Source organism: Otolemur garnettii, unplaced genomic scaffold (assembly GCF_000181295.1).
Source record: "Otolemur garnettii isolate 467f Iridium unplaced genomic scaffold, OtoGar3 scaffold00035, whole genome shotgun sequence".
In the NCBI taxonomy this organism is placed as follows: domain Eukaryota; kingdom Metazoa; phylum Chordata; class Mammalia; order Primates; family Galagidae; genus Otolemur; species Otolemur garnettii.
In genome coordinates, this window is record NW_003852430.1 from 4,770,779 (window position 1) to 4,796,087 (window position 25,309).

Consider the following 25,309-nt stretch of genomic DNA (forward strand, 5'->3'; position numbering starts at 1 on the left):
AAGAAAGGAAAAAGAAAAAAGCCTTTCTTAGTGGCTTTTATTGAAAACTAAAATATCATAATTAGAAGTGCATCCTCTGACTCACAGATTGCTCTTACTGGAAAATTCAAGGGCAGGATTAATGCAAATATGTCTCTGCCCTGATAGCTTTACCTTCGGATGTTACTGAGTTTATTGGATTCCTGTTCTGAGGTCACAGCTGATAGAGGGGAAGGGATAAAAAGGGTGCAGAGCTACTAAAGCCCACAGCAGGAGGGAACACGGGAGGACAAAGTGACTAAACGGTGACAGCCTGCCGACAACACAGTCCCACCTGTGCAGCGCCCTCCTTCCTCCCAGGACAGCCGTCTCCAGGTCAGAGAGAGCCCTGGACCTGCACCAGGGTCGATTCTAGCTTTGACAGGCAAGTGCTACCACAGGAAAATCTGACAAGTGTCTGTGTGGCTGGGATCATGTCAGCATCGGGTGCTCTTGTTGGAAGGGACTATGTCTTTAAAATGCGGAAAAAAGTCCCAACGTACAACTACATAGTGCAAAAAAACCCAACCAGCCGGGAGGCGAATGTGATGTGAAGTCATATTTCTCTCTTCTCCTGTAAGCACTATTTCTTCTGGAGCTCTGGCCCCACTGTCAAGCTGCAGACAAAGGGGGAGTTCTTCACTCTTGAGGCCTTGTGGCAGGCGCGATTGGGCTGGTGGGATTTGGTTTGAACTCCAGGCCAACACCTCTCTGCAGGACAAACCCAAGTTTCTTCCAGATGAGTGTTTCCACAGTTCCACGAGTGGAAAATTGTTTCATGGCAAGGAAATGAGTACAGCCCTTTCAGCAACTGTTGAAGTCAGAGCTGGTAGGATGATTTTATTCCCACTTGACCAGTGTGTGTTTAGTGGGAGAACTGGTCAACCATGTGCAAATAATAGCGCTTCTAAGGTATGGGGCATCCTCTGTACTTTTAAAAGTACACCTGTATACGATAAAAAAAAAAAAAGTACACCTGTATAAACCTTACTGAATTTATTCAACAAAAAAACGTAATTTCCTCAAAGTCAAACCTGAGTTAGAAGTTCAAAATTTCAAGAACATATAAAGTCTCTGTGAAATTACAAATAAATACAAAGTTTAATGGCACGTCGGAAACAGGTTCATGTAGTAGCTTTTCCCTTTAAAAAAAAATCAATTTTAAAATACTTAGAACTACATTCCTCTTAGTTAAGTATCACAAAAATGGAAAAGCAAGTATCCAATGTACTCAATACTAATACGAAGCTGGTAGATGACCCAATACAGGCCCACATAAGAGAAAAACTCAATTCAATTCAAGATGGGGGGAGGGAGGAAAGACAAGGGGAAGGAGGGAAGGTGGGAAGGAGGGAAGGAGGGAGGGGATGGGTGATTGGTGAGCTCCCACTTAATGAGCACAATGTGAGGGTACATGGCACACCTCTTGGGTGCAAGACACAAGTACAAGAGGGACTCCACCTAACAAATACAGAACCTAAATTGTACCTTCACATTAATCTAAAATAAAAAACAAAATAAAATAATACTTGGAACTGATTTAAAATGCCATCATTCATGTATGGTTGCTGTGCATACATGATATACGGGAGCTCGCTCTGGAAAGCTGGTGGCTGTTTATGTAACAGCCTCCTCCTCCTTCCTCACTAGCAGAATCCCCATATCATTTGCATGTCCACTCCTTCTGCATGTGATTCAGAGTCCAAACAAATCCGTCTAAAGCCCGGGCTCGCTTCATCTCCCATGCCAGTGATTAGTTTAGGGGTGGGTAATTAGTTCAGATCTGGCCAAGAAGATATGAGAGGAAGTCTTCTGGGGATTGCTAGAAAAGTTTCCTCTCTCTCTAAAAAGAGAAATCCAGTAACACAGTCCCATTCTTCTACAGTCCATAGCATAATCTTGGGTCTACAAAGGATGCTTTGAGACAATGAGGGGAGATAACCAATCCCTTTCAGCGCCTTGAGAGAATGGAGAGCAGAAAGAAGGAATCTACCTACTCAAGCCAATTGATTAATCTTCTCTGGAACATCTACCTCTGAATTCCTTGTCATAGGAGAGAACAAATATCTTCATTGTTTAAGATCCTTCATCCAGAGTTTTCTATTACATGGAACTTGGATAATTCCTAAGATGCATCATAAATACCCATATATAGTTGGGTACATTATTTCAGTTAAAAAACTATGCAATAAAATAAAGCATCTCTAATTTGTGCTAAGCTCAACACTCTAATTAGAAATTGCTCAACAGTCCCCCTTTGATTCAACAAGGAGGGGGTGATATCTGCAGAATATCTGTGTTTTTGTACTTTATAAATGATTCTAAAAATTAAGATAAACTATTCTAAAAGAATCTTATCCTTTTAAATTACTCCCTTATTTGTTAATCCATAATTCAGGAAGTAGACAAAATTAAAATTTTGAATCTCTGCATCTATACACATCAAAGGTGTGTTCTCTAGTTACATGGATAAATCAAGAAGTGAAATGCTACTTTTTCCATAGCAATTTTAGAAGGATGATGAAATAGACAGCTTCGTGCATTGCAGTAGGAGAAACTAAACGGAACATGTTTGATTTACCTGTCGCTAACAGGAAACTTTGGTTAGGAGCATGGTAGTAGATAAGCGGGGAACTGGCCAGTTTGTTATTTGATTGAAATTCAAGTTAGTCATCTTTGGAACCAGGTTCTGACTCCACTCTTTCTCACTCCCGTTGAAATCATTTACACTTTCCTTTGTTTCCGAATTATCTGCCTTCAGCTGCCAGGGAAAGTTTGTTTATATTTCTCTAAAACCAAAGCTTTAAGGTCACTTCCTACCATTAATTCTCTGTGACCAAGTGTCACTTGGGGCATTTCCTGTTCCTATTCTCAATAATGCTGAGGAAGAGAAATTCTCAGTGGCCTCTCATTTTTAGCCCTCCACAGCAATCTTCAAATATGTGATGCCATGTTATTCATTTCTTACTGGTCAGTGAGAATTTTGATAGAAAAGTGTTCACACGATGTCTCCAGTGTAGATTTAAGACAGTAGAACCTCCACAAGTTGACCACCCAAGGGACTGCAAGAAACTGGTCAACATACAGAGGTGGTCAACATAAGGATCCAGGCCTACTGCATTGATACGTACATGTGGTGCATGTCGAGTCTGTGAAAATTGGGTTAGCTTAAAGAGATGGTCCATGTAAGGAGGTGGTCAACTAAGGAGGTTTTGGTTTGTGTTCCCTGCTGGGACTCTATCTGCAGAATGGGCAGCTGGGACTCTATCTACAGAATGGGCATCCTAGTATTTTCTTCCATCATTGGAAACCGTGAGGTGGAGTATAGATTGCTTAAAAATCAATGCAAGTAAATACTAGCTATGAATATCAAGAACCAATCATTTTGGTCATCCTCCTTCTGAACTAAAACCAGTAAAAATGTAGATTCAATTGAGAACATTTAATTAAGTAAAAATAGTTTTAATCATTGGTACCTTTGCAACAAAGGAATAATCAGTTAATACAGTGATGATTTTCACTTTCTGATCAGTTATACCAAGATCAAAAGGTGAAAGCTTATTGAAATTTTCCAATAAATATATATGAATAACTTTCAATATCTGATCACATTTGACATAATTACAAAAAGAAAAATCTTTTAAAAGTTCTGATTTGATGCTGCTCAGATAGAAGTGATTCTGCTGGCCAGAGGCTGCTTCTCTCACAGTCCGGAGCTACGCATCCTCTTTGCATTTGCAGCGGAGGCCGAGCCCTATGGCACCAGAGGACCTCAGAAGCCACGTCAAAGCCCCATAGTGAAGCCGGGACTGCTTTCATTCAGACCCAGCAGCTGCACGCAGCCACGGCCGACACATTCCTGGAGCACATGTACCGCCTGGACAGCAACTCACCACCCATCACAGCCTGGAACATGGGCATCATCTGCACCATTGGCCCAGCATCTCCGTCAGTGGACGTGTTGAAGGAGATGATGAAGTCTGGAATGAATGTGGCTCATGTACTTCTGGAATGAATGTGGCTCGAACTTCTCGCATGGAACTCATGGGTACCATGCAGAAACCATCAAGAACGTGCGCATAGCCACAGAAAGCTTTGCCTGACCCCATTCTCTACTGGCCAGTTGCTGTGGCTCTGGACACAAAAGGACCTGAGATTCGAACTGGGCTCATCAAGGGCAGTGGCACTATGGAGGTGGAGCTGAAGAAAGGAGCCACATTGGACAACGCCTGCATGGAGAAGTGTGATGAGAACATCTTGTGGCTGGACTACAAGAACATCTGCAAAGTGGTGGAGGTGGGCAGCAAGATCCATGTGGATGATGGACTTATTTCCCTGCTGGTGAAGCAGAAAGGTGGTGACTTCCTGGTGACAGAGGTGGAAAATGGTGGCTCCTTGGGCAGCAAGAAGGGTGTAAACCTTCCAGGGGCTGCTGTGGACCTGCCTGCTATATCAGAAAAGGACATCCAGGACCTGAAGTTTGGGGTAGAGCAGGATGTAGATGTGGTGCTTGCATCTTTCATCTGCAAGGCATCTGATGTCCATGAAATCAGGAAGGTCCTGGGAGTGAAAGGAAAGAACATCAAGATAATCAGCAAAATTGAGAATCTTGAGGGAGTTCAGAGATTTGACGAGATCCTGGAGGCCAGTGATGGTATCATGGTGGGTCATGGTGACCTAGGCATTGAGATTCCTGCAGAGAAGGACTTCCTTGCTCAGAAGATGACGATTGGGCAGTGCAACTGAGCTGGGAAGGCTGTCATCTGTGCCACACAGATGCTGGAGAGCATGATCAAGAAGCCTCGCCCCACCCGGGCAGAGGGCAGCCATGTGGCCAATGCAGTCCTAGACAGAGCTGACTGCATCATGCTGTCTGGAGAAATAGCCAAAGGGGACTACCCTCTGGAAGCTGTTCGCATGCAGCACCTAATTGCCCATGAGGCAGAGGCTGCCATCTACCACTTGCAATTATTTGAGGAACTCCGCTACCTGGCACCCATTACCAGTGACCCCACAGAAGCTGCTGCCGTAGGCGCTGTAGAGGCCTCCTTCAAGTGCTGCAGTGGGGCCATAATCGTCCTCATCAAGTCTGGCAGGTCAGCTCACCAGGTGGCCAGATACCGCCCACATGCCCTCATCATTACTGTGACATGGAATCCCCAGACAGCTTGCCAGGCCCACCTATACCATGGCATATTCCTGTCTTATGCAAGGACCCAGTTCAGGAAGCCTGGGCTGAGGATGTGGACCTCCGGGTGAACTTGGCCATGAATGTTGGAAAGGCCCAAGGCTTCGTCGGGAAATGTGGTCATTGTGCTGACCAGGTGGTGCCCTGGCTCTGGCTTCACCAATGCCACATGTGCAGTGCCTGTGCCGTGATGGACCCCAGGAGCCCCTCTTTCAGCCCCTCTCCTATTCCCTTCCCCTGACCCACCTATTAGGCCAGCAACGCTGGTAGAGCTCACTCTGGGTTACAGTGTGGCACTGGGGGGCTGGAACACCAGGGAGAAGATAATGCCGCTGTGAAACAAGGCTGTTTGTAGACTTTCTTCGGGTGAGGTAGCCCTGAGCCTGGCTTGCCCATCATTTGGCCCCACCCAAGCAAGGGACAAAGGAGGAATGCAAGACTGGAAGCCCCAGAGCCTATGGCAAGAGGGCAACAGCTCCCTCTCCCTTGTGTTCTTGGTTTCTCCTTTCTGCGGAAAATGGATGCCCAGAGAACTCCCAGCCCTGGCCTGGGGTCAGGAGACAGCCAGCAAGAGTAGAGGCCTTAGGGCATGGGGCAGTGGTTCCAGTTGAAGCAGCCTCTGGCCCTTATGTGCTTCCCCAGATCCATGGCCTCCCCTACTCCCACCTCGTGCGCTGTGCTCTCCTGTCCTGCACTCTGCTCACCTTTTGCTGCAGACATGATTCCACCCTCACTTTCCTCCATTTTCCCTTCTACTGCAGCTGCCTCTGGGCATGTTGCTATAGAGCCCACCTGTCTGTCAATAAACATCAGCTGAAGCAGAAAAAAAGAAGTAATTCTGCTCTACACTACAAAGGTTCAGGCTGTTTCAGCAGCACATGCACAAGTGACCTGTGGAATGGGAAATTATCCACTCTTATGTTTTATTTTCATTCAAAATGGATATTTTTACACACTCTATGAAGCTATCTTTTTCACAGACTACCTGTGTAAAGACTCATGTGAGGAAACCATAAAATATCAGGGAAGAATATAAAAGTCAATTAAGATTAATGGAAAAAACAAACATTATATTCCTAAAGGGGAAAATATTCCACAGGAAATTTGACAACATTATGTTTAAATTTATCAGAAAAACTAAACTGGCACAAACAGTGAAGCAAATTCTGAAATGGTAAAAGAGAGGAAAAGAGGGAAGACTTACCTTATAGATAATGAAGGCATATTCTAAAGCTATAATAGTTCAAGCAGTATGGTACTAGTGCAAGAGTAGACCTAAGTCAATTGAAAACACGTGCACACACTGTATAAATGCAGGAACAATCAAAACCATCCTGCACATCACACAGCAAAAGGAATCCAAGACGTAAAAGGGTATTAAACAGAATATAGGGACCATGAAAGACGGGGAAGAAAATATGGTTAAAATATGTCTGATATTGGAGTCCAGAAGCTCTCCTGGGCATAAAGGCGAAAAATTATTAATACATTTAAAAAATGGATGTATATGACTGCACGTGAACATAAAAAAGAATTCTGAACAAACTAAGAAGGTCAACAGCAGTGAAGCCGTTTTGGAAAATACGATAAAAGGAGTTAAAGTTTACTAGAGCCATCTTCCCAATTAATTAAGATGAACTCAGTCCTCACCGCCATCACAGAAATATGGGTAAAGGCAATTCACCAAAGAGGAATTACATAAATGGCAATAAATATGAAAAAAATATTGCTCGACCTCAGTGATATTCAAACAAACACAGATTAAAACCACCACAGTATATACTTATACCAAGCATTTGAAATTTGGAGTCCACATACAGCTGTTCAATGTAATCACATCCAACCACTACAACTTCTTTCCCGTGAATTAAGTGTAAGGGAAAATGCTCACGACAGATTGCAATTCAGAAAGTATCTTTCAAAACAGTTTGTGTTGAGTGTCATTGTTCAAAACTATGGGCTTATATATAAATATATGCATAGAAAAATAGTTGAAGGCTTACAGGTGCGATCTCCAGGTGGTGGGAAATCAGGTTATTTTATTTACATTTCTTTTTTAAGGTTTTCTGTATTTATCTTTTATTTTATTAATCAAAAAAACAGTAACAGTCGACGGCCCCTGTGGGGTCTGATTTCCAGCTCTTGCCTGCACTGGCTTGCCCAGAAGTGACCCCTTGAGGACATTTGGACCCCTGTTTTGCCTGATTCAGACCCAGCCTTGCTCACAGGGTCCAACTACCACCGGCTTTATGTCCCTCCTTGGACGCATACAGAGAGAATTATCAGAGCCTTTCTGTAAGACACGAGAGTTGTCGAATCTATGAAAACGAAGCAGTAAAATTTGACACACCACCTAAACATAAGTGGTGCTAACATCCAGTTTAAAATAACTTCTGTCCCTCAGATGAGGGCACAGCACATGGTTAACACAGAACTTTCCCCGATGGCTGCTGTTATTCCCACATTTCTCAAATGTTTTTACTTGGACTTTTTAAAAATAAACCATACCATTGGGCTTTATGTGCTTATATGGCAAAGCTGCTCCCTGCGATACCGTCACGGGGCTAAAGCATAAAATCTAGTTAAGCGTTCTTGCCAAAACATGAATCAGTTGCAGCAGAATATTCTGCACTCTGTTCTTCTTTTTTTCCATTCTCTAATATTTCTTCACATCACAGCCCAAACAATTGCTCATAATTAAACTAAGCGGAGAAACAGGCCCTGGCAGGAAATGTACTTGGCAGAAACCCAATCGCCTCCATTGTCTTCCACACACAATTACATCAGTTCCTTCCATTCCCAAAGAGCGAACGGGTTTCGCAGAGCAACAGCTGAAAATCAGAGGAAGGAGGCCGCTGATTTACATATTTCTAATCAGGTTAATAGATAATCTTTTTATGGGAAAAGGAAATGCCTTGAAGAATTAAATGATCCTTTGGAGAACCTGCTTTCACTTCCTCCGGGAGCTACACCACATGTTGACCACAACCCCTGCTCACCAGTTACTCATGTCTGCTGAAAAACCACCAGGTTCAAAGGCAAAGCCAGCCAAGAAGCGTGATGTGTTCCAGAGTCTGGAAGCTTCAAGAGAAGTTAAATGCCATCATGTTGCTGTTTGAAAAGTTAAAAATGTATCATCACTCAGTTGTTCAGCATCTGCTATTTATTCAGTATTCACCGCGGATCCCAGGGCAGAAAGAGGATTTAGAATCTAATTTTGTACACCAAGACAGGGCAAGATAAGAGATGTCTTCTGAGTTGTTTGGCTTCAGCTTGTTCGAATGACAGAATTGGAGCCAAAGTCTGCTGCACCCCAACCACGGATGCTTTATCAGCCTAAGGGCAGGCCGGGAGAGTCAGGCAGGGAGCCAAGGCCAAGAGCGGTCAGCCTCCAGGCCTCACTGTTCCAGGCCTTTCCTCTTCTGCCTGTTACCAGCTCTTTGCAGCCTGGAACTTACAGGGTTCCCTAAGAAAAGGTCAACTGGGATAGAAGGGCCTGTTTCCACAAACCCAAGAAATACCAGAGATATTCAGAATCTGTAGTTCAGCCTCCAAGTTACATAGACAGGTGAACAATAGCTCCACAGGAGTGTCTCAGCCACTCAGGGGAGATAAGCCTCTCTTTGGATGACCCCATATTACACTTCCCATTCAGCCATTGCTTGAATGCCTTGCCCCCCCCCCCATTGATTTCTCCTGGGCAAAACCCCTAAATGCCACCAGAGAAGGGAACACGATGAGACAAGTGGAAACAGTGCCCCATATCCACACCTGCTTCCCTGCTCCATGAAGCTGTGGTGAGTCCCTTTGTCACTGGGTTGAACCCATAAAACGGGAGAGCAGGGGAGCCTGGGTGGAGGGCACCCGGCAACAAGGGTTCTTCCTAGGAAATGCAGGACGGTTCCAAAGTGGTCAATCCTCTAGAGCAGGGTTTTTCAACCCTTTTTCTCTCACAGCACACTTGAACCCATAAACATCCATGGCACACTTAAATTACATTGATCAAAAAAAGAAGAAGAATATAGTTACTGTGCTTTGAACTTCTTTCAAAAATCATTTAGTTAATGATCTTTACAATTTTATGCAGCACAACTATGATCCCCCCACACTGGCTGAAAATCACTGCTCCAGAGAATAAATCTTTGAGGTGTGTCCTACACCAGAAAACTAATTCCAGGGGGCTGGACATATGCCAGTTCCTGGAGGGGAAATGTTCGGCCCCTACTCATGTGCTTACAAATGGATCTTGTACAAATCTACAAATTTTAGAGACAGTCAAAATGGACACCCTGACCCCACAATTGGACACAGAGCACAGGTTTCCTGTTCTCTCCAGCTGGAAGTAATAGTCTGTACAATACAGGAGACAGGAGCAAAATTAGAGAAAATGTAGAGAATTTGATCTAAGGGAGGCTTTACACGGGACAAGGCAGAGAGCAGCCCACAAGGCTGGCTGACAGGCATGGCCGTCCTCTCCTCCTCGCCCGGGCTTGTCCACGTGCCAACACGTCGAGAGTATTCAGAAAGTATTAGCAGAATGAACTCAGTGAAAAATTCCCCAGTAAAGAAGCAAGAATATGATTTCCACACTAATAATGAAAGCAGCGCCATATAAGGCAGGAGTCGCTTGTTTACAAGTGACAGGCTCAACGCAAGAGGAAATTTGTAACTTGAGCCAAAGGGAAATTTATGAGCTTACATAAACAGGCCAGAGTCAAAAAAAAAAAAAACAACTCAGGCACCTCTAGATTCAGAAGCCTCAATAATAACATCATCTGGGCTTTGTCTGTCTCTCCAGACCTTGGCTTTTCCTACTTCTTTATGTTGGCTGATTTCTGCAGACCAGTTTTCCCAGGAATCTGGAAGGTGGCTGTTGTCATGGTACTGGTCATTCCTTTGTTTGGGGGCATTTGGAAGTCCTCTCTATGTTCAGGGAATTTCCCACCTCATAAGTCTTGGTGGGGCACGTGCCCTCCTGATATAGAAGCCGAAAATGTCAGATGCTTCATTTTCCAAACTCCTCTGCAGCTGGGGTTCAGGCCTGTAACACAGACTACCCCACCCAGACACGGCCTTTCTAAATTTGGAAGCAAAAGCAAGGGGAAAAAACGAAAAAAACAGAAAGAAAGAAAAAAGGACAGGAACTTCGAAGCCTCCTTCATGGCCAGTCCTGATTCCCAGGGCAGCGGCGGCAGCAGTGTCAGAGTTGATTGTGTCTGGCATCCTTGTGCACAGTGTCAGCTCTGCAGGCTGGACAGCTCAGGGCTCAGCCCTGGTAGCAATGGTGTCCTCACTGGACCTGTCTTGGCATAATAAGGGCCTTATCCCCATTGTTGATTACCTGGCCATTTCAGGGACTCCATCTGCTACCCAGTAACATGGTTTTTAGTTTTGTTTTTTTTGTTTTTTGAGACAGAGTCTCACTATGTCACCTTTGATAGAGTGCCATGGCATCCCAGCTCATGGTAACCTCCAACTCTTGGGTTTAAGAGATTCTCTTGCCTCAGCCTCCCAAGTAGCTGGGACTACAGGCACCCACCACAACACATGGCTATTTTTTGCTGCAGTTGTTTAGATGGCCTGGGCCAGGTATGAACCTGCCACCCTCGGTGTATGTGACTAGCACTGTAACCAGCGTGCTACAGGCGCCAATCCTTAAGTTAGTTTTTTAATTTAAAAAATTTTAATTGATAAACAAAAAGTGTTTAACATAATTTTTTGAAATATGTATACATTGTGGAATGGCTAGATCAAGTCAATTCAAATGTATTACCTTACATACTTTTTTTGGTAGTGAGAACACTTGAAATCTACTCTCAGCAATTTTGAAGAATATACTACTATTAAGAATATATTGTTTAGCTAGGCATTGTGGCAGGCACCTGTAGTCCCAGCTACTCGGGAGGCTGAGGCAAGAGAATGGCCTAAGCCCAAGAGCTGGGGGTTGCCATGAGCTGTGATGGCACAGCACTCTACTGAGGGCAACAAAGTGAGACTGTCTCTAAAAAAAAAAAAAAAAAGAATACATTGTTATGGCTTGTCACCTGTGGCTCAGCAGCTAGGGCACCAGCCACATACACTGGAGCTGGCAGGTTGGAACCCGTCCTGGACCTGCCAAACAATGACAACTAAAAAAAAAAAAAAAAATAGCCAAGCGTCATAGCGGGCACTTGTAGTCCCAGCTACTTGGGAGGCTGAGGCAAGAGAATCACCTGAGCCCAAGAGTTGGAGGTTGCTGTGAGCTGTGAAAGCACCTCACTCTACTGAGTATGACAAAGTGAAACTCTGTCTCAAAAAAAAGATGTATATATATTGTTATTACATATCGTCACCATGTTTTACAGCAGAGCTCCCAAACTTACTCCTCCTGAAATTTTGCATCCTTTGAGCAACATATCCCTAACCAACTCCTTAGAACTTTTATACATCTTTTTCCTGCTTAAGTCAGTCAGAGTAGTTCTCCACAGCTTGCAAATTAGAGCCTGACTACGAACAGCTGCCCCAGACGCACCATCCCTGCTTCCCAACCCTGCTCCCCAAGGCCCTCCTCTCTCCTGGTGTGCACATCAAACCAGAAAGGGTTTTTATCGATACTTTGGGATCATTTGCTCACTTCTACCCCCAGACATGGTGCTAAAGGAATGAGACTTTATTTTTTGGCCCAATCTGCATGAAATGTTCATTTCTTGGCCAGGGAGAGTGAAGATCATAAAAGATCGCCTCACAAAGACTTTATGGAATGGAGGAGGGGAGGTTTCCCGAAGAAAACACACGTCCGTGGTCATCACTTTCCTCCACGTAGATTCATGGCTCATTGTTCCCCAGTCTTTTGAAACCCACCAATGCCAAACTTCAGGAAATTGAAAGAGCAAGTCATGTTTTCTGGTTCCGCCTTCCCAGTAGAACAGAACAGGAGACCTTAAAAAGTGAAAAAGCCACCAGGTGTGCTGAATAAAAGGGACCTGTGCGTGTAATTTCTCAAAATAAGATGTGTTTTCTTGTCCTCAAACCTTGGAGTGTTTGCAGGAAAGACTTTTAGGAATAGCTAAGCATCATTAGGAAATCAATGCTTCTAAACAAAATCCCACTGAACTACAGCCTTCTAATTATCTGGTCATCTAGGGTCATCTCAGACCAGGTGAGGGTCTTCAGAATCTTGTGGGAAGACGACTCTCCTGGTGGAAGCCTACCAGTCAACCAGTTTTTGTTGAGGGAAATAAAGTGTTTCAACTACCATCCAGTGTCCCCTATTCAGGGGAATCCCACCCCCTGCCTGAGTAGAGCCTTGCGCCAGGCCAATGCTCTTAGGAACATGAGCTCAGCCAGAGGCAGAGAGCCAGTTTAAGAGAAGAGAGGGAGAAAACCAGAGCCAAAGGGACAAGGATGGAAGGTTAGAGATGGATGAAATCGCTTCAGAGTCAGCAAAACCCTGACATAAACAGGGACAGCTGGACGCCAAGTCCCGTAGACAGAGTCTGCCCCAGATGTTTCCCATTTGGCCCTGCAGCCCACGCTTCACGCTGTGCCACCCTGCTCTCGGACCATATGGACCGACTCAGTCAGCTCCCTGTCCACTTGGTTCCAGCTGAGGTCAGCCAGTGGGACGCACCGGGGAAGGGTGGGAAGAAAGTGGGTCTGAGGCTTCTCTTCCCTGCTTCCTCCAGCCGGACGACAGCTCCCACTGGGCAGTCCCCTGTGGGCAGCCACTCCCTCAGGTTTTGATCCCTGCCCATTTTCCTTGCCCTGTCTGGACCGAGGGGGTGGGCACTCTCTCTGGTCCAGCTCCCGTGCACATTCCTGTTTGACTTCCCTGGACGCTGCCCATACTGTGTAACTAGTCGCCTCACACAGAGGTTTCACACTCCTCAGTCACATCATTTGCACATGCCATTGGGTTCCTGTTGGGACAATGCCTGATGCAAAATCAAAACATTCCCTTCAAGTCTTCATGATTATCCACATATGGCTTGGGGTGGGCGTGGGGGAAGAGCACATGGGGAATTCATAGGCAGGGGGAAAGCCAGCTGAATGGCACTGAAGGTCACAGACGCGTCGCATTCAGATCACACCCATCCCTATGTGTCACTGAAGTGGTGATGTCAGATACGTGCATGGGGTGTGGAAGGTTTTGAAGATGGAGATTTAGGAATCACTCACACATACGAAGTCAATAAAACTGGTGGATAAGATTGTTCAGGGAACAACAAGAGGCAGGCAGCAATTCCCTAGAACACAAGTGTTTAACACGTAAAAGGAAGAATGGCCACTGACAGAGCAGGTCAAGACCCAGGATAAAACACACAGAGTGATGTCAGTCGAGCATCTCAGAAGCAGAGTTTTAACAGGGAAGAGCGGGCTGGTGAATGGCATGAGTCCAAGAGAGGGTCTTAAAGACTGAAATTTCTCCACTGGCTGTAAAGCTTAAGAAGACAATTATAACCTTTGTCCCAGCAGTTTCCAAGGAGTGGGACCGTGGAAGGCCCCCGGCTGCCAATCCTGCAGTGGGAAGGAAAGGGAGGAGGGTGAGGCCGGATATGAAGATAAGCTTGCAGGCATCCGCGTCGAGAAAAGAACAAGTAAGATATGGCAGTAACTAGAGAGGTTAAAGGGTAAAGGATTCCTTTTTTTAATGAGAAATATGAGAATTTTTATATGCGGAGAGAGAAAGGTTCAATGTACAGAAGGACAAAGAGAGGCGAGCTCCAGCAGTGGGACTTGGATTGAAGGGCCCCATCCTTCATCTGTAATGGGAGGAAGGCAGAGCGGCCATATAAACAAATCTTTCAGAGATGGAGAACAAGTCACAGCATATTATACCTCATGGCCTCAATTTTCTCAGGAGGTTAAGAGGCACAGAAATTGAATGTGGGGAACCGAAATAGAATAGAGGTCTTGAGATTCTGAATAGTTATAGAAGAAAATACTCTAAGGCTGGTCTGCAGCGGGGAGGCCACAAAACCTAGATTTTAATAATTAAGCACTCAGGGACAGGAGTGCCTGGTGACCACAAGCAGGAAGAAAGAATTCAGCATAGATAAGATATAGGCTAATATAGGTAATATATAGATAACTAGGCTAAGGCAAGATTATGCACACCCACGCTCCCACCTTCTCTGCATCCTAATCCCCTGCCCAGAAAGGTCTATTCATAAAAGTTTAAAACTATCAGTTTAGAGGAGGAAGGATGGGGGGAAAGTATGAAAGAATACGCCCTTTGAACAGTAAACATGTACACAGTGGTAACATACTGCATACTTTTTAAGTTCAATCTATTGATAATCTATTTAAGTTTCCCATTGAGAACTGAGAAATCTTTTATGAAGCTGTATCATAGTCTGGGGTCTTAAGGCATCACTCCTTTAGTCAGACTTATTGATAAACATTTACATTGTTGCTCTGACTTTTGCCTTTATAAACAATGTTGCCGTCAACAACACTGCACACACAGTCATTCTGCACTGCTACAAATCGAGAGAAAATAAATTCCTGCAGGTGGAATGGCTGGAGGAAAGGGCATGGAATTAGTATTCAATGTTATATCACTTTACATTCCCGCAGGCAAAGGAGGACAGTCCCTCTCTCCGCACTACCTCTCCAACACATTTGATATTTTATTCAAATTCTTCACCTTTGCTAATCTGATAAGCTGGAAAATGGCATCTCATGATAATTCTTACTTGCATTTTTCTTAAGACGAAGGAGGTTAAGCATCTTTATACGTACTTAAGAGTCATTTGTCTTTCTTGTTTCAAGATCTGTCTGTTCATTGTCTTTGAACCGATATTGAGCAGGTAGTTTTTATCTTATTGCTTTTTATAGACAATTGATCCTCCTTATTCACAAATACCACTTTTAAAAATTCATCTACACAATAAATTCACTTGTAAGCCTTAAATCAATACTCTTAGGGCCTTTGTGGTCACTCATAGACACACACAGAATAGTGAAAAATTTGCCACCTGATGAGCACATTCCCAGCTGAGGTCACAGGGCAATGCTGTGTCTTCCTATCCCAGTTCTCATACTGTAAATAAGGATCTTTTTCATGGTCTGTTTAATGCTGCATATTCCACATTTTTGTGCTTTTTATTAGTGATTTTGCTGTTTAAAATGACCCCATGCATCGTGCCAAAGTGCTACCTGGAGTTCGTAAGTGCAAAAAAGGTTGTGATATGCTTTATGGGGAAAGTCTCTCTGTTAGATAAGCTTTGGTCAAGTACAAGTTATAATGCTCATGAAGATGAGTTCAATGTTATAGTTCAATGGTAATGAATCAACAATATATATTAAGTGTCTTTAAGCAGAAATACACACAGAACAAGGCTATGTATTGATTGGCTGGGAACAATTTTGTAGCCAAAAGCTCTCACACTGAACAAACCCTAGATTTCCCCTAAGACAGCAGTTCTCAACCTGTGGGTCACGACCCACAGGAACTGTATTAAAGAGCCGCGGCATTAGGAAGGTTGAGAACCACTGCCCTAAGAGCAGTAGTTCAGCTACCCTTGCTCATTATTCGGTAATTCAGCATTATCAGTGACCGTAACTATTGTGAGTGATAAAAATCAACCATATTTGGGAAATAAGCCCTTTGCCATTTATCTTTTAATGTTGCTTATTTGGGGGTGGCAAGAATATATGTTTTAAATTTCCATGTGATCAAGTTTACCAAGTTACATTTACTATACATCTTTGGTTATTATAATTTAGTTAGAAAGAGGGGGAAAGAATGAATTGAATAGACACCTGAATGCAGGTATTACCTGCCATCTGGTCTATGGACTTCTGCCCAAGTAGAAACACACTGTCTCTCTATCTGCCCAAATAAAACCCACCTGGTAGAGAGGAAAAGCAAGATTATATGACTGTTACTTCAAAGAGGAGAAATTAGATTCTCACGGGTACTATTTCACTTTATCCTTGAAATATTTATTTGGGGATGGCATGAGCCCATGGCCTCAGTTACAAAGAAATGCATGAAACCTTTCACTATTCTTTCTACAAAAGTTATAGTTGGAACATTGTTACATTTTTAGTTTCATGTTAAACTTTGCCCAACATAAGCTACAAAAGTTGCTTTGGACAATGGTAATAAACTTTCCCTTTAATCGAGTTTGCCTGGGGATCATCTTCAAAAGAACTGGGACCTACCTTCCAGCAAAGTGAGAGTACTTTGTCAATTATCAGCTAAGACAGTTCACAGTAGTATGTTAACGAAGCTGAAAGTGAGGAATGGACTCCAGATTGGAAGTAACACATGCAGCGCCTCAGCTGGTCAAATCTCAGAACTAAGGCTGATTTTTGGATAGCAACACCCTTGCTCAATGGCACCACGCAAATGCCTCTCCTTGCACACAGTCCTCCCAGCCAGTAATTTGACTTCAGCAACAGATATGAATCTGTGACCTAAATGCAAATTATCCCTGATGACACGGATGCTGAACTGTAAAAAGGAGACTAACAAAAGCATCCTATCTGACAAGCACTCCATTTTACTACCACTGGGGCAGTAAGCAGGTCACACTTGGTTCTGGTGAGCCTTATTATGCATTATGTATAATTTACACAATAGCACCATTGAATTTTCAGTGCTTGGTGATTAATCCCACATTTGGGAATTTTAGTGCTCTGGAACTGCTTTTGGAATCCTCAAGTCCTCCCTCCTAATTCACCATTGCTTACCTCAGAACACTTGTATTGCATGTGTGTTCTCTAGATCCTCATAATATTATTTTAAAAAATCAAGTTGATTTCTTGTTCTTTACAGAGGACAGCCTTATTAACAAGTGAATGTCGCAGGAGGTGAAGTTGGGAAGGAAGTTCTCTGCTCATTCCACCATCCTTTCTTTGCCTGCTGTGAATGAACTTGTATCTCCTGAATATACCCCCCAAAATTCACATGTGAAAGCCCTAACCCCAGTGGGACTATGTTTGGAGATAGGGCTTTTAGGAGGTAAGATGGTTAAATGAGGTTGTAGGGTGAGGACCTAATCTGATAAGCCTTATAAGAAAAGGAAAAGAGAAAGATCGCTCCCTCTCCCTGTCTTTCTCCTCCCCTTTTCCGCCCCTCAACACACCCCCAAGTCTTATTCCCCCTCTCCTCTACCTACCCCTCTCCACGTGAACCAAGAAGAGAAAAGGCCATGTGAGGACACAGTGAGGAAGGCACCTGCGCACAAGCCAGGAAGAGAGTCCTCACCAGAACTCAACCACATGGCACCCCGGTCTCAAACTCATAGTCTCCACAACTGTGAGAAAATTAAGTCCTGTTGCTTATGCCGCCCAGTCTATAGTATTCAGTTATAGCAGTGTAAGCTGAGTGAGACACTGCCTCCCCTTAACTCAAGGGCACAGATGCATCTCCCACAAGGGTTCTGGGCAGTGCGCCGTGCACACGTTTCCTTGCACAGCCCCTCATCTCAGCAACACCCACCCGAGTCCTAACCATTCCTGAGAACTCCTCCCAGCTAATCAAAACTTCTCTTTTCTGACCACTGTTCTTTTGTCTTAGCCAGTCCAGGCTACCATAAAAATTTATCATAGATGAGGGAGCTTACACAGCAAACATTTATTTTCCCACAGTTTTGGAGTCTGGGAGCCTGAGATCAGGGAGCCAGCGTGATTGGGTTCCAGGCTGCAGACAGCTGCCTTCTTGGAGTCTCATGCAGCAGAAAGAGAGCTAGCTGGCTTTCTGGACTCTGCTTGTAAAGGCAGGAATCACATCTGTGAGGGCTCCACCCTCATGAGCTAATTCCCTCCCCAAAGCCCTTCTGCTAGGTATCATCATATTGGGAGTAGGGTTTCAACATAAGAGCACTGGGAAGCACGCACATTCAGTCCATTGCAAGCAGTTTCCCTATCAGTGGATGATCCAGCCATCTACTCCATGCTACAGTGTCTGTGTCCAGTGGTGATTTGAAGTGTCACATCCATTTCCTACCGTTCCCCTAGCCCGGGCACCCAGAGGCAGAACAGATCTCCCGAAACATGTCCAGCTGCCTCTCACCGATTTTGATAAGGACAGAAATAGCCTGACAATACAGTTTATTCTGGAGATAGGCAGAGGAGGATGGAAGAAGCACCACCCAGAATGTGACACCAAAGGCAAATTATCTCCTCACAGTTCTACTCTGCACAGCTGGGACGTGAGCCAGGTCTTTAGCTACCTATTCAACAGTTCTTCAATGACTTTATTAAAATAATAATTTTTAAAAAGCTAAACTATGATAATTTTAGATACCAAAGCAGGCTACTTCAAGAGTTATTTAAAGGCAAAAGGACATTTTAAAGCCCACCCTTCCTCCATAGCTCAATGCTTTAATCCAGGCATCCTCAAACTATGGTCCACAGGCCACATGCAGCCCACCTAGGACATTTATCCGGCCCACTGGGTGTTTTTGCTGCCGCTGCCTGTCCTGCTTAGCAGCCAACTCATCCCGGGGCCCACAATCTGGCCCTTCAGCAGTCTGAGAGACAGTGAACTGGCCCCTTCTTAAAAAGTTTGAGGACTCCTGCTTTAATCCATTTGCCAATTTTTAAGTGAGTATGAATCTTAGTCCACAAAGATGGAAGAAATACGTATTTAATTTTTTTTCCTTCAATTAAACTAAATACAACTCTCAGACCCATCCCTGCTAATTTCGCAGGGCATCCACCCCTCAAAAGCCCCTTCTCAGCATATGAAGTTGGGCAATTAAGTGTGACCTTGGCCATCTGGTGACTGCAGTGATATTCAGCAAGGGGTATACAACACTTTTTCTAAGATGAGTTTGCGAACTTAATTGTCAGACTTCATACAGTCACGCCAAGATCCAAGAGGCCAATAAGTGTGTGGAAATTAGGGGAAAGACACTTAATGGTCACTTTCTCCCTGGTGCCCCTGCCTTCCTCATTAACCAGGCCCACAGTGCTTTATTGAAAAGGCCTCGATTTGCTTCCACACCAAGAGTGGGCTGCAGTGTCTAAGGTATAACTGCCCCTCATGCCCCACCCCACCCCACCCCAGGTTTTGTTGTTTTTGTTTGTTTTATTGTTGGGGATTCGTTGAGGGTACATGGAACCAGGTGACATTGATTACCTGTGTTAGATAAGGACCCCCTTACGATTGTGTCCCACCCCAGGTTTCTAAATTGTGTGGGCCTTGACTGTGGAATTGGGCAGGGGTTTTTCTTCTCCCTTTTACCTACTTCAAATACTTATATAACTCTGACCTTTTATTTTGATCTATGGAAAAAACAAATTGCCCGAGTCCTCCAATTGCCCTTAAAAGGGCTTAGCATGAACTTGTCAAAAGTGAGAATTGAGGAAACAAAAACCTTGGAGAGAAATCTTTCACTGATGGCTTCTGCTGTTAGCGCAACAACAAAACCTTCCTCTAAGTCTAAAAATCAACAAAGGGCTTGGTTACACTGTGAAACTGAGGGAGAGAAAACACAAGGAGAAAAAGTAATATTTTCTTAAACTCTTCTGTTCCACTAACATTAGGTCCTAAGTAGAAATATTGAGGCAACTTTTCCCCCTGGAATTTTGTTAGGCAGCTGGTGAGAGTATCAGCCTGGGGAAAAGACCCAGTCTGTCCTGCTAATGAAAGCTATAAGCTACTTCACTCTCTGGATCACATTGTATCTACTTATTCATTCAACAAATTGTATAATGCATTCAACAAATCACAGGAATTTGAAGGAAGGAGTAAATTTAAGTCCTGAGGCTTGAAAGGTACATTTTGACCTTGGGGAACACACAATCAGCACATAAGCCAAAGGGTCCACTTGCAAGGATAGACAGACTTCCAAGATGCCATGGAATGCTCCACCAAGGAAGGAGAGTTAACATAGCCTCCCCGTGGTGGGGAGTGGCCTGAACTGAATCTTGCAGGGGTGGAGGATGACCAGGCCAGGGTGCTGGACGGGAAACACTGAGAAGGTAACTGGAGTGACATACGGTGCTCCTGGAGAGGTTGGTATGGTAGGTGCCAAGTCTCACTGTGGCCTACCTTCCATGGTAAAGAGTGTGCATTATCTCCTAATACCAATGAAGTGTCTTGGAAAAGCTTTGGGGGAGGGATGTGTCATATGTGAAAATTTACATTTTTGTTTTGTTTTGGCAGCTTAAACAAAGCCAATTTCTTATCTTACAGGTCTTACCTTATAGGTCAGAAATCTGACACAAGTCTCACCAGGCCAAGAATCAAAGCGCTGGCAGCACCGCGTCCCTTTCTGCAGGCCCAAAGGGGGGATCCACGTCTTGCCCTTTCCCCTTCCAGGCTCGCCACTTTCCTTAGCTGGTGGCCCCGTCCTCCTCGTCAAACCTAGAAAAGGCAAGTTGCATTGCTCTGGCATTATTTTAGGCCTCCATCCATTTTCCATTTCTTTGACATTTTAAAAAACTGAGGTAAAAGCCACTTCACATACACTTAGCCATTTTAAAGCGTAAAATTCAGTGGCACACAGAACTTCCACAATGTTGTGCAACCACCACCATGTCAAGTTCCAAAACATTTTTATCGCACCAAGAGAAAGCCAGTGCCCCCAAAGTAGTCAGCCGCCCCCAGCCCCTTCTCCCAGATCCTGGCAACCATTAATCTCCTTCCTGTCTCTACAGATTTGCCTTTTCTGAATATTTCTTGTATCTGGAGTCACATTGTGCCTGACTTTCAAGTCCGGCTTCTTATACTTGGCATAATGCTTTTGAGATTTGCCCACGTCCTGACAGGTACCAGTACCCATGCCTTTCTGCCTTTCTGTGGCTGAATAACACCCCATCCCATGGCTCTTCTGCACTGTGTTTATGCATCTGAAACCACCCTTCCAAATTAACAACGGGGTGCAAGGTGAGAACTGGAGTAAAGGCCTCGCTAAAAATAAGGCCCAGGCTCAGCTAAAAATGATGATAGCAATTAACCATTGACCCCCGTCTGATACTCTGAGTCACATAGCTGGTGGCTGTAAAGATTCTTAACTTTGTCCTTAGATGACATCACCTTGTGGAAACCTAAAGGCTGTTTGTTTTTTTGTTTTATAAATTTATTTGATGTGTCTGACAATCACCAGTTAGTTCTCATCCACGTTGACTGTAGATTTTGGACAGTGGTAACAGGTACACAGGGAACCAAAGTATAGAGCTTATCTGGTGAATCTTCATCTTCACTATGTATTCTGCACACAGAGACGGTGTGGGACATTCCTCACGCCTTTGGTCCAGGTGGCTTTGTTGAGCCTGGTATCACTGCTCACATCTGGAGTCCCATCTCTTTTGTGGCAAATTTCCAGGTCTCTGTGAGTGCCCGGGACGCAGGCTTCGTGAAGCCCACCCTGTGGATGCCCGGGACGCAGGCTTCGTGGAGCCCACCCTGTGGATGCCCGGGACGCAGGCTTCGTGGGGCCCACTCCATGGATGCACCTGTGAATGCTGATGGTGTGTTCTCCCCCACCACCTCCCTGATGGCAGACGGGCCCTTTTTCTCACCGCCCTTCTTGGTGGGAGCCGTTCTGCAGGGCCCAAGTTGGAAAGAAAGAGCATGAGGGATTGTGAGAGAAGGTCTGTGTGTCGGCTGGTCCACCCGGACCAGGGAACTGACCTGACTGGTCTCCTGACGCCCCCGCCCCACCCAGGAACCTGGCCCTGCCTTCCCGTGGATTGGCTGAGCCACCCAGGCAGCGGCCCACCCCCAGGGACTGATGGCTCCACCCTGAGCCCAGCCAATTAGCAGGCCCTGCTTGCCTATCCCTCGCCCACCAAACTGTCTTTAAAACCCTGTCTTCCAAATTCTTGAGGAGAGCCTATTTTCAAAGGCTTTTCAAAGGTTTTTAAAGTATATACCTAGGAGTGAAATTGCCAGGCCATATGATAACTCTTTGTAAGGAACCACCAAACTAGTTCCCATAGGAGTTCCATCATTTTATGTACCTACCGCAAAGTAAGACGTTCAATGTCTCCACATCCTTGACAAACTGGTTCTCCTGTGTGTGTTTATAAGTTCCCTTATCGCTAGCCTGAGGGGTGGGAGGTGGTAGCTTGTTGTAGTTTTGATTTTCATGATTTTTTTTTTTTTTTCAATTTTTGGCCGGGGCTGGGTTTGAACCTACCACCTCCGGCATATGGGGCTGGTGCCCTACTCCTTTGAGAAGAGGCACCACCCATTGATTTTCATGATTAAAGATGCTCAGCATCTTTTTAAGGTTTGCTTTTTAAATATCATAACTGAACTTGGAGGTTGTAAGAAAGATGGATTTAAAGGAAGCAAAAAGAAAGGAGGAGTAAAAAGAAAGCCTGTTTCCCAGATTAAATCTGATGAACCATAAACAGTGGGAGCAGGGAACAGAAGAGACAAACCAGAGAAATATTTAGAAAGTAAAATTGTAAGAATTTGGGACTAGCTGAACTTGGGGATGTGAAGGAGAGGGAGATAAACCCTCCCACTAGCCTCATCCGTAACATGAAAGATTTGGTCTAGAAAACCTCCAATGCTTCCCAGAGCTGACGTTCCTTTCTTAGAGTAACCTCACCTTGCAAATATCAGAGGTTTATCAGCTGAAATTTACTCAAAGCTCCTTAAATCAATGTTGTATGCATAGATTACTGCTTCTAAAGATAAGCTCCCATTATGGCAGGGATAGCTAAGATAGGAAAAATTAAAATTGAAACAATTCAATTTATAATTTGAAAATGAATTATTAATTTAAATCCATGTAATCTCTACATATTAGTCATCCTGGGGTATATAACATTCCACAAGTTAAATGCAGGGATTTGTCACACTGAATGGGCCTGTTGCTCCATCAAAACAGGAACATGGATTCTAACAGAAATTATTTTAAAGGTGTACAAGTTTTATTTTATAATAGCATAATTCCCTCCTAAGAAAGGCCAAGATCACAACATTTTACAATGTGTGATTTCTTTGATTTGGGTTCTAGTTCTCTCCACCCTGGCAGGAAAATGCCAGACAACATTGGCAGACTTCAAGTTTTACCTTAGATCATACCTGATTCGAGCCAAAGCTGTTTCAGTATGAACACTCCCTCAAAGTTATAAATGAATCAATAGAAACTCGTTCATTACACAACTCTTCCCTTAAAAATTTAGGAATGAATCTAATTTATACAATAAATTTGAGTAACATGATCCTAACAAGCACCTGCTATGAAAAAATAAAAATGATAATTTTATGATGTGTGCAAATGCTTAGTAAATGCCCTTGAGAATGCGATGGCACCACACATTATTTTGTGTAAGACCCACTCAATCACTATAAAACTATCCTTTTTTAAGATTGATGAATCTTTTGGCTATATTATATTACATCATTAAAATAGCTAAAGTACTGAAGGATTTTGCCCTTCACAATCTCTATTAAAACATCTTTCACTTTCTTAAATGGTCTCCTCCCCTTCATTCAGATATAATTGTTCATCATTTTTTTTCTTAGCTCAGTCGTCTTTGTGCAGCACATTCCATCAATCATTAAATTGAATTACCCTTCTACCAAGTAACTTCTATCCTCTCAAACCTGTTCCTAATAAAATAGAACATGTACATTTCTCTAGCACTCAACCTAATCGAGGTCACCTGCACCGAGGGCTCACAGGGAGGCCGTGATAAAGATTGAACTGTGAGGTGAGCTGTTTGTCTCCTTTATAATAAACTATAAAAGTAAATAGAGCACTTTCTTGAATTACATCAGCTGTTTTAGCAAATTATTAAACATGAAAGGAGGTGGGAAGCTCCACATTTGTTGTCAGTTGGGCAGAAGTTTGGGTTACTTGGGGATCCCGTTTGCAGCTGGCATCTGATCTTGTGGGGCTAAAGTCTTTAACTGATGGGACCTGACACTAATTCCAGGTAGATAGCATTAGAATAGGATTGAATTGTTGGACACCCAGTTGGTATCAGAGAACTGGAGAACCAATCTGAGAAAATGATACATATTTGATGTTGTGAAATAAACCGATCACACACCATCCTGTTATTTTCAACCTATTTGTAACTTTGAATCTAAAGCATATGTCTTGTAGACAGCAGACAGTTGGGTCTTGTTTTTTGTCAGGCTGACAATTAACACCTTTTGATTGGATTATTCCTTCACACTTAATATTATTATTGAGTTTCTTTTTTTAGTTTCTATATGTCTCATGTCTTTTCTATTCCTTTATTTTTCCTCTCTTATGCTCTTTTTGTATTAAGTGGATGTTTTCTAGTGTATAATTTTAATCCCTTTAATGATGTTCAGATCATATGTTTTGATTTTATTATCATTTACTAGAAGGATTACAGTATATACCTTAATTTACTAGAATCTACTTCAGATTATGGAATTAATTCCTCTAAGACATAGAAACCTTGTTCTAGTATAGCTCCATTTCCACTCCAGCCTCCCAAGTTTAATATTACTGCCAGATATATTAAAGCTGTATATGTCACAAATCAAGAAATGCAGTGCTATAGTTCAGGTTTTGTGTGATCTTATGTCTTTTAAAGAAGCTAAAAAAGAAAGAAATGCATTCAAGGAGTTTTTCATGTTAACCTTCTGAGTTATGAGTTTGGTTCTGTTCTTCCTATGGAGTTTGAGTTACCATATCGTATCATGTTCTTCTTCCAATATAGTTTTATTCCTCCCCACTCCTTTGGGTCAAATACATTGTCATATATATTCTACCTCTATTATGGTATAGGCCTAATATAATTTCAGAGACATTGTTCCATGAAATGTTAAAGAGAGGAAATATTGTACTTTTAAAAATAGCTATCTGTATAATGAGGAGTCCTCCTTGTGTTTTTCACTTGGATTGAAATTACTCTCCAGTTTAATTTTCTTTCAGCCTCAAGAATCCTTTAGTATTTTTGATAAGAGAAGTCTGCTATAAATAAATCTTTCGCTTCTCTGGGAATTCTTTCTTATCTTCATTCTCAAAAGACAGTTTTGTGAATTTTTTCATTCAGCACACTGAACATGTTATCACACTGTGTTCCAGACTCCACCGTTCCTAACAAATAGTCAGCTGCTAATCCTCCCGGGAGTCACCTGTAGGGGATGAGTCATATTCTCTTGCACTTTCAAGATTTTCCTTTCTCTTTGTCTCACTAGATGAATCTAAATGTGGATCT

At 43.5% G+C, this 25,309-nt stretch overlaps 1 pseudogene across 1 annotated transcript; it reads left to right on the top strand.

The window, feature by feature from the left end:
* The first annotated feature begins 3,871 nt into the window (after positions 1–3,871).
* LOC105886967 lies at positions 3,872–5,397 on the top strand (annotated as a pseudogene). The gene is made up of 2 exons (XR_002773366.1): positions 3,872–3,970; positions 4,213–5,397. The product of XR_002773366.1 is annotated as a pyruvate kinase PKM-like (transcript).
* Positions 5,398–25,309: the final 19,912 nt, after the last annotated feature.